The sequence below is a fragment of the Gavia stellata genome, chromosome 15 (assembly GCF_030936135.1).
Source record: "Gavia stellata isolate bGavSte3 chromosome 15, bGavSte3.hap2, whole genome shotgun sequence".
Classification (NCBI taxonomy): Eukaryota; Metazoa; Chordata; class Aves; order Gaviiformes; family Gaviidae; genus Gavia; species Gavia stellata.
This window is the reverse complement of record NC_082608.1, coordinates 3410464-3422837: the sequence shown is the minus strand read 5'-3', so window position 1 is coordinate 3422837 and position 12374 is coordinate 3410464. Positions and strand designations below refer to the sequence as shown.

Sequence of the window (12374 nt, the reverse complement as noted above, 5' to 3'; positions counted from 1 at the left end):
AGGGAGGGTTTGGGGTCATTTCGCCCCTCGGTGGCCGCTCCTCCCTCCCCAGGCGGTGGTTACCCTGTTTTCCTTATAAAATAAGCGAGGTTCAGACATATTTCACGCCTCATGGTCAGCCTCGGGGGGGAAGCGGCTGCCGCCCGCCTCAGGGGTGAGGCGCCCGCCTCGGGGCTGAGGCGCGGGGCAGCCGCTTCCCTCCCGGGGTTGTCAGGACTGAGGCACCCGCAGGTGCTGCCGCTGAGGCACCCTTTAAAAGGAATAAATAAATACACGGCATTTGTCGCACTGCCACCCCGCACACCTGCAGCCGGCCCGGGGCGCTCAGGCCGCCAGTCCCGGATGCTGCAGGGGAGGCGACGGCGCGGAGAGGCGCCGGAAACCTCCGCGCACGGCGCAAGCTGCGCCGCCGGCAGCCCCTGCGCCGAGCCGGGCTGCCCGCCAGCCGCGGCAGCCTCCCCAAGGTGGGAAGGAGACCGCGCCTCGCCGCCGTGCCGGCCCCCCGGGGTCCCGCGGGACCTTCCCGCTGGCTGTGGCGGCGCGGCCGCCCGCGTTACCTCCGCTCCTGCCGGCCGCGCCGTTGCGTGTCCCGGGGATGCTCGCTCGTTGCCACACGACACGTGATGGCGGCCGCTCCGCTCCGCCCCGCCCCACGGCCCCAGGCCCGCCGCCGCCGTCGCCGCCTCCCCTCCCCGGCAGGAAACCGCCGCTGCCTCCCGCCTTGTCTGCCTTAGGGAGACGCCGCAGGGCCCGGCCTCCCACCCGACCCCGCCGGGTTTACCTCAGCCCCGCCGCGCCCTGCGAGTGAGGGGCGGAAGGGGCGACCACCTCCCCCCGCCTCTTGCCGGGCTGGGAACCATCCTTCCCCTTTTCCTCAGGCACAAGATGGAGAAGAGGCTTAGCGCTGACGGTACGAAAACAGAGCCTTTTCCCACCCCGGGCTCACTGGAGGAGCCGTGGGCCCGCGGCCTGCCCCGGGGCTGCCGCAGGTGGAGGTGGGCCCTGCCCTCCCCCGCGGTCCCCGAGGGGAGTTGAGGGCCTCGGGGACAGGGAGCTCCTGTGAAACCCCTGGGGGATGACATGGCGCAAAGCTACACGCTCGAAAATGAGGGGCCTAAGAGGGTCGAAGCCCTTAAACCTGGTGATACTTCGGGCTATGACTAGTAGGTGGTGAGCGCCAGCCGTAGGGGATATGGAAATAAAAAGGGAACCCCTAAAACACTCCCCGTTAGTGTGTTCCTGCTCTCAAGAGGGGCACAGCCACACCCCAAATTTGGCTCCGATAAAGTACCTCTAATGGATCTCTCAAAATCGTGATTGAAAGTGCCCAGTGGTATCTGAAAATAATAGTGAGTAAGCAGTTTGCCGTTCAGCAGACTTATCTGGGCTAGCGTAAGGAAGGCTTTCTTGTTTGCCTTCCTCTATTGGGTTAATAGTTTTAACATGCCTAAGCCAGTGAACTACAGGCTAGGGCCCCCTCTTAATGTTCTTCTACTGCCCTTTTTGCTGTTCCCTGCTAAGTGAAGAGAAGGTCAGTGTCTGGAAAGACAACGGGGTTCAGGAGATGTGATAGTCTTTGTCTAGCTCAAAACAATATAATTATCCCTCCCCCAGTCCATGATTATTATCTACAGTCTCACAGATGAGTCAGAGGTGGATTTTTTTCAATAGGATATACCGGGGTAAAAACCTTATAGGCAAATAAAAATTATAAGGCTGTAAATGAACGGGGAAAGGCAACCTATGCACTGTAATACCCATAGACATGCCAGTAAATGTGATGGTGGAGTCCAGTTCTGTTACCACGAGGCTTACATTTCTAATTTCCATACTATTTCCTCTCTGAAAGCTTGCTTGTTTTACCGAGGAGGGTTTTTTCACTTTTGTTGTCACAGAGACAATCAGCATACAAAGCGGCTGCTGCCTTCCTCTATATCTCCAGATACTCCTTACATTGTGTTTGGACAACAATGAGTGAAGAAAGTCTTTTTTGTAAAAAGTTGCCTTTTTAAGTGCGCATATGGGAGAGACCTACATTAGACTTAATTTTCACCACCATAGCAAAACAAACTGTCATTTGCAGGTCATAATCTGAAGCAGCCTGATCATCTCAACTCTCTAATTATCTTTGTTTCAACTCTTTGTTTGGCTTTTGTCGGGTTTAGGTCTTGTGCAAGTAGGTGTAGAGGTAACTACACTAAATCTATTACCTCCTAAAACTACTGACAATGTTGCAAAGCAGCAAACAAAACCAGTCTGCCGCCTTCTGGGAGCTTAACAGCCCTGATACATGACTTCTTTGTTTTTAAGCCACTTGTACAGAACTGATAGAAGATAAAAAAAATGTAGAAGACATCCCCGGAATGTAACTCAAATTTGTACAATATGAAACTAATTGATTGCCGTTATAAAGATAATAGGAACGAGAAAGCAATTATTAAATGGTAATAATGTTTAGTCATTGTTGGTGCTCTATTTTCTGTAATACTAATACAGCATCTTTCAGGTAGATGGATACTTGCAACAGTCGTCTCACACATTAATCAAAAATTGTATTGAGTGTGAATGCAAAAGATGCAGCTGATTTCAGTTGTTGCTAGACTGCCTTTTAAGCTCTCTCATAAATTGAATCTACTGGAGACAATATTCGTTCCTCCAAACAATGGACTCATAAAATGTGAGCTAATTATAAAATTGCCTTTAGGAACAAGAAATAGGTGAGAGCTGAAAAGCATAGGAACAAATTATTAGGCATATGCTGGAAGTATAGAGGATGACATTTTATTTTAGAACCTTGAAAAAGATTTACTGGAAAAAATGCCCATTCGGGGATTTCAAAATAGAAGTTCACCCTTTGAATTCTGAAAACTTACAGTACTGTAGAGGTTGGTGTGAGAGACCCAAGTTATGACATCATTGTAAGGCTAGACGATGCTTCTAAAGTGTTTGCAAATGACCAGAAGCAAACTTCACAATAATCATCCAAATAAATAATTTTGTCCATTTTGGCAAGGTTCATAACTTCATAAATTACTTCTTCAGTTTTATTATGGAAGCCAAATGTAAATCTGGACTCCTTCCTTTACTTCTTCTCTTCTTGCTACAGATTACCTCCATAAACTGTACGCCACATCCCTGATCCTCCACAAATGGCCACCGGTAAGTTATGTTTATGCAGGACTGTGCATTCTCTAAGCACTAGCAGAGAAAACCTAAAAAAATACTTTGTTTCCACTAGGATTTTATCTGATACTCATTTAATCCAGTTAAGATCACATCTCTTTTAGCTAGTGAGAACAAAGTCAATCTGAGTTTTGGTAAGTCTGTTAGTTTTGCCCTATCTGCTTGTTCTTTGTCTGACTAATATTTCCACTTAAATACATCTTAGAAAATGTAATTCAACTGAAAAAGCTTGAAGAATAAACAGATTAAATACCCCTAAGCAAACCAAAATTGAACTTGCATCAGACTAAAGGATACCGAATCCACAGGATATTCATTAAATGGTTTTAGAACATGACAGAGCCAAGGTAAAAATTGCTGTTAAATCTAAGTGAATCTGAAGCCCAATCATCAGCTTTGTGCTTGTTAGCAAATTAATTCTGGTGTGCAGGGTGAGTTTAATCATATCCTTACCACATAAGTCCCCCAAGAATGTGTTGCTCCTGCACTTAATTCATGGAAGAATGAGCACGTACTGAGCTCCTTAAAGGTCAGCATTGAAGGTGTGTTGTGTATATGTTAAGTTGCTACATGGAACTTACACTACTAACTATCATGGATGTGTTGCTTCCAGCCATGTGTTTGAGGGTTTATGTTGGTTCCTTTTGAAATTTTACCATACAGCTTGAGTCTTGGGACCACTTTCATGCTTCTTTTGAAACGTACATTCTGTGGACACAGGATTTATTTGTAGGGATCATAAAATGATTTGGGACAGTAAATCTGTGGCTTTAGCCAGATCCCAGCAAATAACAATTTTTATAAGTACTTAAAAGCAGAGATTCTTTTTAGCAGTTTTCAACCTTCATCATCTCAAACAACACAGTGTCGACCATGTACTCTGTAGTCTTTCAGGAGAGCAACAGATAGTGCCTCTGTTTCTTTTCTTTGGTTAAAGCGGAGTGGCTTTGTTTACAAAAACGAATTAGCTGGTCCTTTGCTCCTTCTTTTACCTTGCTCTTCCCATCATACAAACTTCTGCTGTAGGTGGTTTAAGCAGAGTAATTATTACTTACAAATGAGAGTGACTACAAGCACCAAAATGCTAGGCAATAATAAAAAAAAAAGTCTAAATTTAGGCTTCTAAATTTATCTTCCCCTGCTCCTAGCTGCATGGCTTCTCCTACTCCACTGGCTTTCAGCATTTGACGGGCTCTGGCACTTGCCCAGCCCCCTCTGTGAGGCAATTCTGCTCACTAAGCTGGCAGAAAACAATACTTTTGTGGAGGTTAGTTTTTTACTATCATAACCACAAAAGTACAAATGGGGAGTAAGCTAGGACCAGAGAGAAAAGGAAGAGGAGGAGGTAGTGGAAAATGTCCCTTTAAGGACCAGAAACTGTGGGATGGATCTGTCTTGTCCAAATGCACTCTTATTTAAATACTCTGAAGATCAACATTAAGCCTTCTTTTATGGAAAACTTGGCTTCTCTATACTGCAGTTTTTTAAAACAGACTAAAATAAGCTTTAACATCTTTTAATTTTATTTTTTCTATCTGGTTCTGTTGCTTTTCAGCTACCTTTTCCTTTTCACTGCCTCATCCACTTCCATCAAAGGTTGTTATTTGCTTATACATATCTTTGTTGCACGCGATTACAAGCTCTTTTTGTTCAGTGCTGTCCATGCTGTGAAGCGGAAGTGGGAATAGATATCTTCTAAAGTATAGACAAGTTTTCAAATGTTAGCAATAAAACTTTGCTAGGAGAGCAAAGAAACAACAGAAAAAAATCCAAATCTTCAGATAAATTTCAAAGGACTCCAGTATTGTTTCAGTATTACTTTGAGTAATGCCCCAAACTTTCTATTTTCATTTTACTTTTTTTTGCTACTGTAGTTTTCTCTATTACAAGTGGAATGTGCAATACATCATGTTTTTCCCAGTCAATTTGGAAAAAATGATCCTTTGTAGTTACACTTATTTTTAAAGAAATGGTTTGACTTAATTTTTAGACAACTAAATCTTTCAACTCTGAGACCCTACCCTTTGATGATACAAATTGTCTTATCTATGTTGAATTAACTGCATAAGGATCCTGTTATTTATTAATGAGAGTGGGTGAATCACTGGCTTCATTTTTTTGGAAAACAACGTAGGAATTAGAATCATTGTTCCACCAAGACTTAAAAAGCTGCAGGGATTTTTAAAGATAATACTCTTTGTCCATGTCTGTTTTGAAGGCTAATAAAAGTGATTATCTATAAAAACAAGCTAAAGAGAATTTCTAGCTGTAAAAACAGCTTCTTAGGAATAAATATTTTTTTCTTGTTTCAGGTCCCAAATTAATATGTGGGTATGCATGGATTATGAAGTCCTTAGTGGTAGCGTATGCAACCCAGTTTCACAGTATTTATTTAGATAAATTTCTTTCGGACGACATGGTTTGAAGACATCTGTTGGGTTTTTTTGTATTATGCAACTCCCAGCCTTTTAATACGACTGCTCAGATGTTCTACAAAACAGCAAAATTCCTTTCTGTTACAGATTCCGCTCTATTATTGTCAGTCCTTCTTTGATATTCTTTCTTCATTTGTGGTACGTGTCTCCCTCTCTGATAAAAGCTGGAATATGGAAGCTTTGAAGATTCTAATAATACTCAGCAGTAGTTACATTGATACCCTATTTGCAAGCAGCTAGTTACTAGAGGCTGAAGCCAATGTCATCATTTTGTTTGTGTTATCATGCTGAGTCCAAACTTCGCAATTTAAATTCAACCAGATGTTCCTTAGCAGAGCTACTTTGAATTCAGCCTGCTACAGTGCAACTCCATCAGTGCTGACCCCACTGATGCATCTGTGCTTTTAGTGCACTCCTGTTACTTTTCTTGTAATTACTGAATTACCCTGAAATGTTTGCACAATACAAATAAATTTGTACCTTTTATAAAGGAGTTCCCTCCCATTTTATTTAGAGAACTTATAACAGCACAATAGTTTACTGTGGTGGGAACAATTGTTGGGTGAACAGGTGACAAGGACAGCCTTTATTCCCAAAACTTTCAGACTTCTGCAGGATTCTGTGGTTGTATTCGTTCCAAATTTAGGCTGTCTTTAAAAGTAAAGTTTTCCAAAACATAAACCCAAAGACCTTTCTGTATAGATTCCCACGCAATGTATGCAAATCAAATACGCCTACGCATGTTGACCTGAATTAATACATTTTGCCTATGAGGTGAACAGAATAATGTGTACTCCTTTAAACACGTGGAAATAGTGACAATTAAACAAGTTCTAATTCTTAAGTTTATATAGCATAGGCATTGTAAAATAAACAAAACTATGTCGTGTCACAAATAATGAGATCAGAACCCCCTTGAAGTTTTTGCTGAGTACTTGCCCAAGACTACATGTTCCATGAGTAAGATTTTCAGAATGTCTCAATATTTAAAAGTACACCTTAAAACTTGAGATGTAAAATATTTTAACATTAAAAGAGTTTTGAAGATTAGGGAAATTGCATTTTATTGACATATGGGAGGATTTATTCCCAGTCCGTTTGCCTTTGCAGTAAATAGGATAGCCCTCTTAATGGATTTAGTCTTTTGTCTGCCAGCCCAGTTGTTCCAATTTCTAATCCATTCTTTGCTAATATTAGAAAGTATTCAGCCCTAAAATTAAAATTATGGTTTGCTTTGCTAACTTTTCAGAAATGATTTCTCAGCAGTCTATTTGTGTGCGTTTTGCACTTTGCTCCTTTGTTCCCCACTTGGCTCTTGATTACTTGGTGCATACAGTGTCCCACAGAGCAAATCGTAGTTGACTAATTAAGAACTGCCAAGAGTTTCCCAAGTTATGCAAGATCCCCACAACTATGTAAAGCTTTTTCAGTCTCCCAGTCACATACTGTGAAGTGCCAGAGATCAAACTTTTGAAAACACTCAAAGCTGTGCTGCATGTACTTATAGGTATGTTTTAGTTCCAGAAAAAATAGCGCTATTGTTAAAGTTTACTGCTGGTTTTTTTCAGTGCTGTTTTTATGAGCTTAAATCCCATAAGCTAAGAGCATTTTTAATACCAGTAACATTGATTTAATGAGACATGATCACTTATGCAACATTGGTGACATTGCTGTCTTTACTTTCACATGAATCTGGAAGAGTAAGTGACATGAGAGCAAGCATTTGGGCCTCTATGTCAGAGCTCAGGCAGCATGACCCAGGAAACTAAACCTCCTGGTTATGGGTGTCGTATTACTGCTTGTGAAGGTCAGAGAGATATTTTTACCTCTGTGTCGCTAGTATGGGAAAGCTTGGAAGACCTCAGCTTATTCTGAAACCATAGGAGATGGCCAGGTTAATGGCCAAGTGGGTCATCAGTGTCATCTCGTGCAACAAGCTTTATGGTTGGACTCCTGTAAGCGTCTTTACCTCACACTTTAAATCGGTTGATCACACAGGTTGCTCGTTCTCACGCTACATCAACAATTCTGTATTTGTCCTTATTGCAAAGGACAAATTTTGTTGCTGAAGTGTTGTATGACTGGAAAAATTGTTCTTTTGGATTATTCTATGCTGGAATAACGTACGTTATAGTTGCCTGTTATGTTTTGTCATTGAAACAAAAACCAGAAAGATTTACATTAGGTGGTGGTACTGAAACAATCAGAAGACAGCTGCATTGCATGCTCTTGGAGTTAAATCTAGTATACACTCTATAGTAAAATTTCAGCTGTGAGATCCTAATAATTATATTTTATTTTGTTCTTTAAAAAGGCTTCCTTTGTCCAAGAAAAAACATCTGTGATTAAATAGTCAGCTGTAAAAACAGACAAGCAAAATCCTCTCTACAAACATACCTTAAAGTTACAAATGCATAGTGAACCTTTACCTCTGCAGTTGTCACTGTGCACAATAATTGGTTCAGTTAATTGGCACTGTTATAAGCGGGAGAGGCCTAGCCACAGTGTGCATGCCTTCTCTTGCTACTGAAGAGGAACATAAGGAACACTGAACAAGAAATGACAGCTTTCACTGCTGGGGTCTAGTTTGGGCAAAGAAACTGAGAGTTGCCATAGGATTAAAAAAAAAATTGTCTCAGACCAGCTAAGAACAAATTAAATTTCTATATTGATATACTAGTAATGGAATAGCAGAAAACGTTCCTACTAAACACATAAAAAATAAAATAAAATGTAACAGCTGAGGAGTTCAAACCCTATTATTTATCTCACATAGAAAATGAAATCAAAGACTATCCAATTTTGGTTTTCAAAGACATGATAATATAAACCAGCATTCAAATCTCTCTCTTCTCTTGAATTTTTCATTAATTCTATACCTAAGTGAGAGATTTCTGTAAAATAAATAAATCTGCAGCTTTGAATACCAGCATACAATTGATTTTAGCAGAGAGAAGAGGTTTTAGCCAGAGGTGCCAGACTGCATTTGAACCAGCTCTGCAGGAGTCAGAGCAGAAGGGAGGAGGCAGGAGTATTGGCTTGTTCTGCAGAAAGCTTCCCTGAGTTGAAATATTTCTTTGGCTGTAAATCTTTTTGTCTCATACAGGGTTTAGTAAAACTTGTCTGAGACATGCAGTCTATCAGAAAAACAATCAAATTTCTGTGTGAGGTCATACCAGTTCAGCACAAATAACATTCTATTTTTTTTTCCCATGATTTTGTTTGCATTTTAACATTGTATTTGTAAGTTTTTCTTTATGTTCCTGTGGTTTCGTACAAAAAAAAGGGAGGAAAACATATTAATGTGAAGAAAATCTCATTGTAAAAATAGACAAAGGGGAGAAGGAGAAGGTTCAGGGTAACAAAGAATCTTAAATAGTTTTAATTAATTTTTCTAAATGAAAAAGGTTACGTTTTAGTAGCACTCTCAGCAAACATTTAAGGGATTGACAGAAATCTTGCTCGATAAAGGTTGCCTTTTAATAAAGATGGAAAAGATTTTCATTGTATTTGAGAGAAGATGATCAACCATAATCTGCAGAGAGGCAAAAATGTAGGAGCGCCTTCTTCTCTTTTTAGAATTCACAGAAACACTGTATAGGGTGGAAATAATCCCCGTGCTCTTCAATTTAGGTTTGCTCTATTCCATCTTCCTGATAGCTGACTTGCTAACAGGCACATGACTTCACAGGTAGATTTGAGTGAAATAAATAGTGCTTGACTTACAGGGCAGTTACAAATATTCATGTTATTTAACTCCAGCAAAAAGACATTCATTTCTCCCTTAAATCACTTTAAACATTTGTATTTTGCATAAATAAACTGAAAAGGCTGATGGCTTAGCAAATCATTGCTGTTCATATTAATTTTGTCAACTAAAAAGCTTTTGTTAAGGTAAAGAAAAGTTCCATGAATATTGCTAATTGCTCTGGGTGTGGGAAAGGAGACTCTCTTCATAATGGCGTTTAAATCTTTTTGAGCACCTGCTTGAAAGCTCCTCCAGAATAATAAAGCCATAAGAACAGACAACTGGTTGGTACCAGGTCCTCTGTTTCATCACTGCATGTTCACTACCTCTGCTCCAGACTCTTAGGTATCTTCCCTTCTGCTCCTGTTTGCTAGACCAAACAAACACAATTTTATCAACTTGTCCTTACACGTCAGGTTTCCTCACTGCTTATCAGCCTTCCTCTCCTCTGGGCTCTCCTCAGTCCAGGCTTAGAGCTGAATACTGTTTTCCACCTAAAACATTGCCAGCATGGAATGGAAAACAATGGTTACTTTGGCACCTTGCGCGCAGACAAGCAAATGTGGCAGGCGCTCACCTCACAGTGTTTTCCTTCTAGTTTCCTGTTCTTTTGTGACTGGACGCTATCACAGCACTTGTATACATGTCATAAAGACAATTCTGTTGGGAATATATTTTGTAGCTATTCCAAGGTCAAAAGTGTCATACATTTGTTTGTTGTTGTGTTTTTTTTATTTTCCAGATATATTCCTTAGTCATTTCTCTCAGCTTTTTTTCCCCAGGTAAGATTCTAATGAGCTTGAAAAAAAGCTTTGAGCCCTTTTTGGTCAACAAAGGAAAACAAATATAATGTTGGTAGTCATTGTGTTACCTAATATGAATGCTTTTCCTTGAAATCTAGAGAAAGGACTAACTCTACAGAACTCTCTGGAGTACAGCCAGGTTACTTCTGAAAGGGTGAAACTCAGCTGTGCTTTCTGCTCATGTGGATATTGCTGTTGCTATGTGGAAATTCAAGACCAGCAGTTGGAAATAGGTGTTGTAATACTTTGAAATGTTATCACATTTCAAGGCGTGAAGAAGTTTTTATTCTACATCACTGCCATTTAATTCAGCCTGGTTGAAGGAGTCCACAGTTTCTTCAACTGATGCATCTCTTACCTCTGTGGTAGTGGAAAGGTCAACCTTAAAGCTCAGCAAAGGTGGCACTTCAAGGCTATAGATCTCTGTAACTCTTACTTGGGATATATTCTTGGCAGAGAGGAATAAAGGCAGGAAATAACAAAATCCTGATCACAAATTTCTGTCATATCAGCACAAAAGCTGGAAACAGTACATCTGAGCTTCTTGTCTACCATTTTTGTCATGTTGGGATTAAGCAAAATGCAATGCTGCAACTACCATCAGGCTTTCTTCAACACATACTGAATTTAACTGTACAATTAATGTATTTCTGTGGCTACGCTAGCTTTATGTAACACAAATAACTCTTTACATATGTTCTTTGCAGACCTTGTCAGGTAGTTTAATTTATGGTGGACTTACCTTCAAAATCCAGGAGTTTTTTTTAACTCTGTTGACATACCAGCTGTCAAGGCAACCATGCGCTCAGTAAAGGGAACGTAGTACCAGGCAAGGCAAGCAAGGGATTACTTCCTTTGATAAAGAACAAAATCAAAACTATGCTAAGGCCTTTTGAGTTCCAGTATAATATTTTGCAAAGGGAGCAGGAAAAGAATGAAAGGGAATATAGCACAAGACAAGATTTCTTCATGCAGAAAAAACCCCAGCAGTCTTGGAGAAAACATATATTACTGGAGGAGAGCATAGTTAATAGCTGTATACCATTATAATCAACAAATAGCAGTAAAGAAACCTGAATTCTCTTCTATGCCTCCCTTGATGACGGTTGGGTCCTTCCCTAATGTACCAGTCCTACAAGTATTTACAGATGCACTTAACCTTCCTTACAAACTTTCACATGAATAGCTGAAGTGACTAAACCTGTGCAAGCATGAAAACCTTTACAAGGTTATGTAGAATTCAGACACAAAACAATAAAACAAAAATCCTTGAGGGTTAGTATGTTTTGGTTAGTGCTTCAGGTTTTGTCCATTTTAGACTACCTACCTGGTGTAGAATTCTTCTGTGTGTGTTAGCAGACCATTAATGCATTTTTAAAATTTTTGTAGATTTATATTTTATGAATATGCACTTGTATTCCTCTGTTGTTCTCTGGAAGCCTGCTTTTAACAGGCACTGGTGACAACTATTGAGTGCTATTTATAGCTTTGTTTGTTTTGCTGTCTACTGGAAGGACTAATCTCTTAGACATTTCATTCCAGTACCTCAGATTAATTTTCCACAAATTAACCTCTAACAAATTCTAGTGCAGATGTTCTTACATTGCAGGAAGTATCCCAGCTAAGATAAAGGTGTTGTATAGATAGGAAAAAGGGCAAGGGACAGTCATTCTTTCACAAGTCAGCAAAAGATAGCTGCAACCAGCATCAAGAAGAAAAATACATTACAATCAAGTCAGAAAAATAACTGTCTGCCTACTCCACTTACTGTTCCTTTAATAAATCTAAATAGCTTCATAGAATTTGAATATGACTTACCATTTTTAACATCTGTTAATTCTAATTTTGTCTTTTCTGAGTAACTGCAAGAGAGAGTTTTACTAATCACTTTGTGTGGTCAGTCCTGAAGTGACTTTTTATTATTTCCTTTGCTGTTTTCTAGAGTTACCCATGTTTTATATTTTCTTCCTGGGACTCTAGATGTTCTTCAGATTCAAGCCTTGTTTCTTCCCATAGATACTAAAGAACAGTTTGATCTTCTATCTTTAGTCTTGCTCAGTGTCATTTATTTGATACTGTTTTGTGATACCAAGAGAACTGCAGAACACAGAGGCAAAGGCAATAGAAACCTTAGCTAATGAACTAGCTTGGGTACAAGCAGAATACCATAAGCTTTAAGCAGTTTGATATTTCACATCAGTGATC

At 40.2% G+C, this 12374-nt stretch overlaps 1 protein-coding gene across 2 annotated transcripts in view; it reads right to left on the bottom strand.

Annotated features, from left to right (window-relative positions):
• Positions 1–10960, bottom strand: part of SLC7A6 (solute carrier family 7 member 6) — a 41835-nt gene extending 30875 nt beyond the window's left edge. The window contains exon 1 of one of the 2 annotated variants that reach the window (XM_059824702.1): positions 10912–10960. The gene's annotated coding sequence lies outside the window, so the exon portion shown is untranslated. Of the gene's footprint in view, positions 1–557; positions 604–10911 lie in introns of those variants that run through there. The other variant, XM_059824704.1, reaches the window with a different exon arrangement.
• Positions 10961–12374: the final 1414 nt, after the last annotated feature.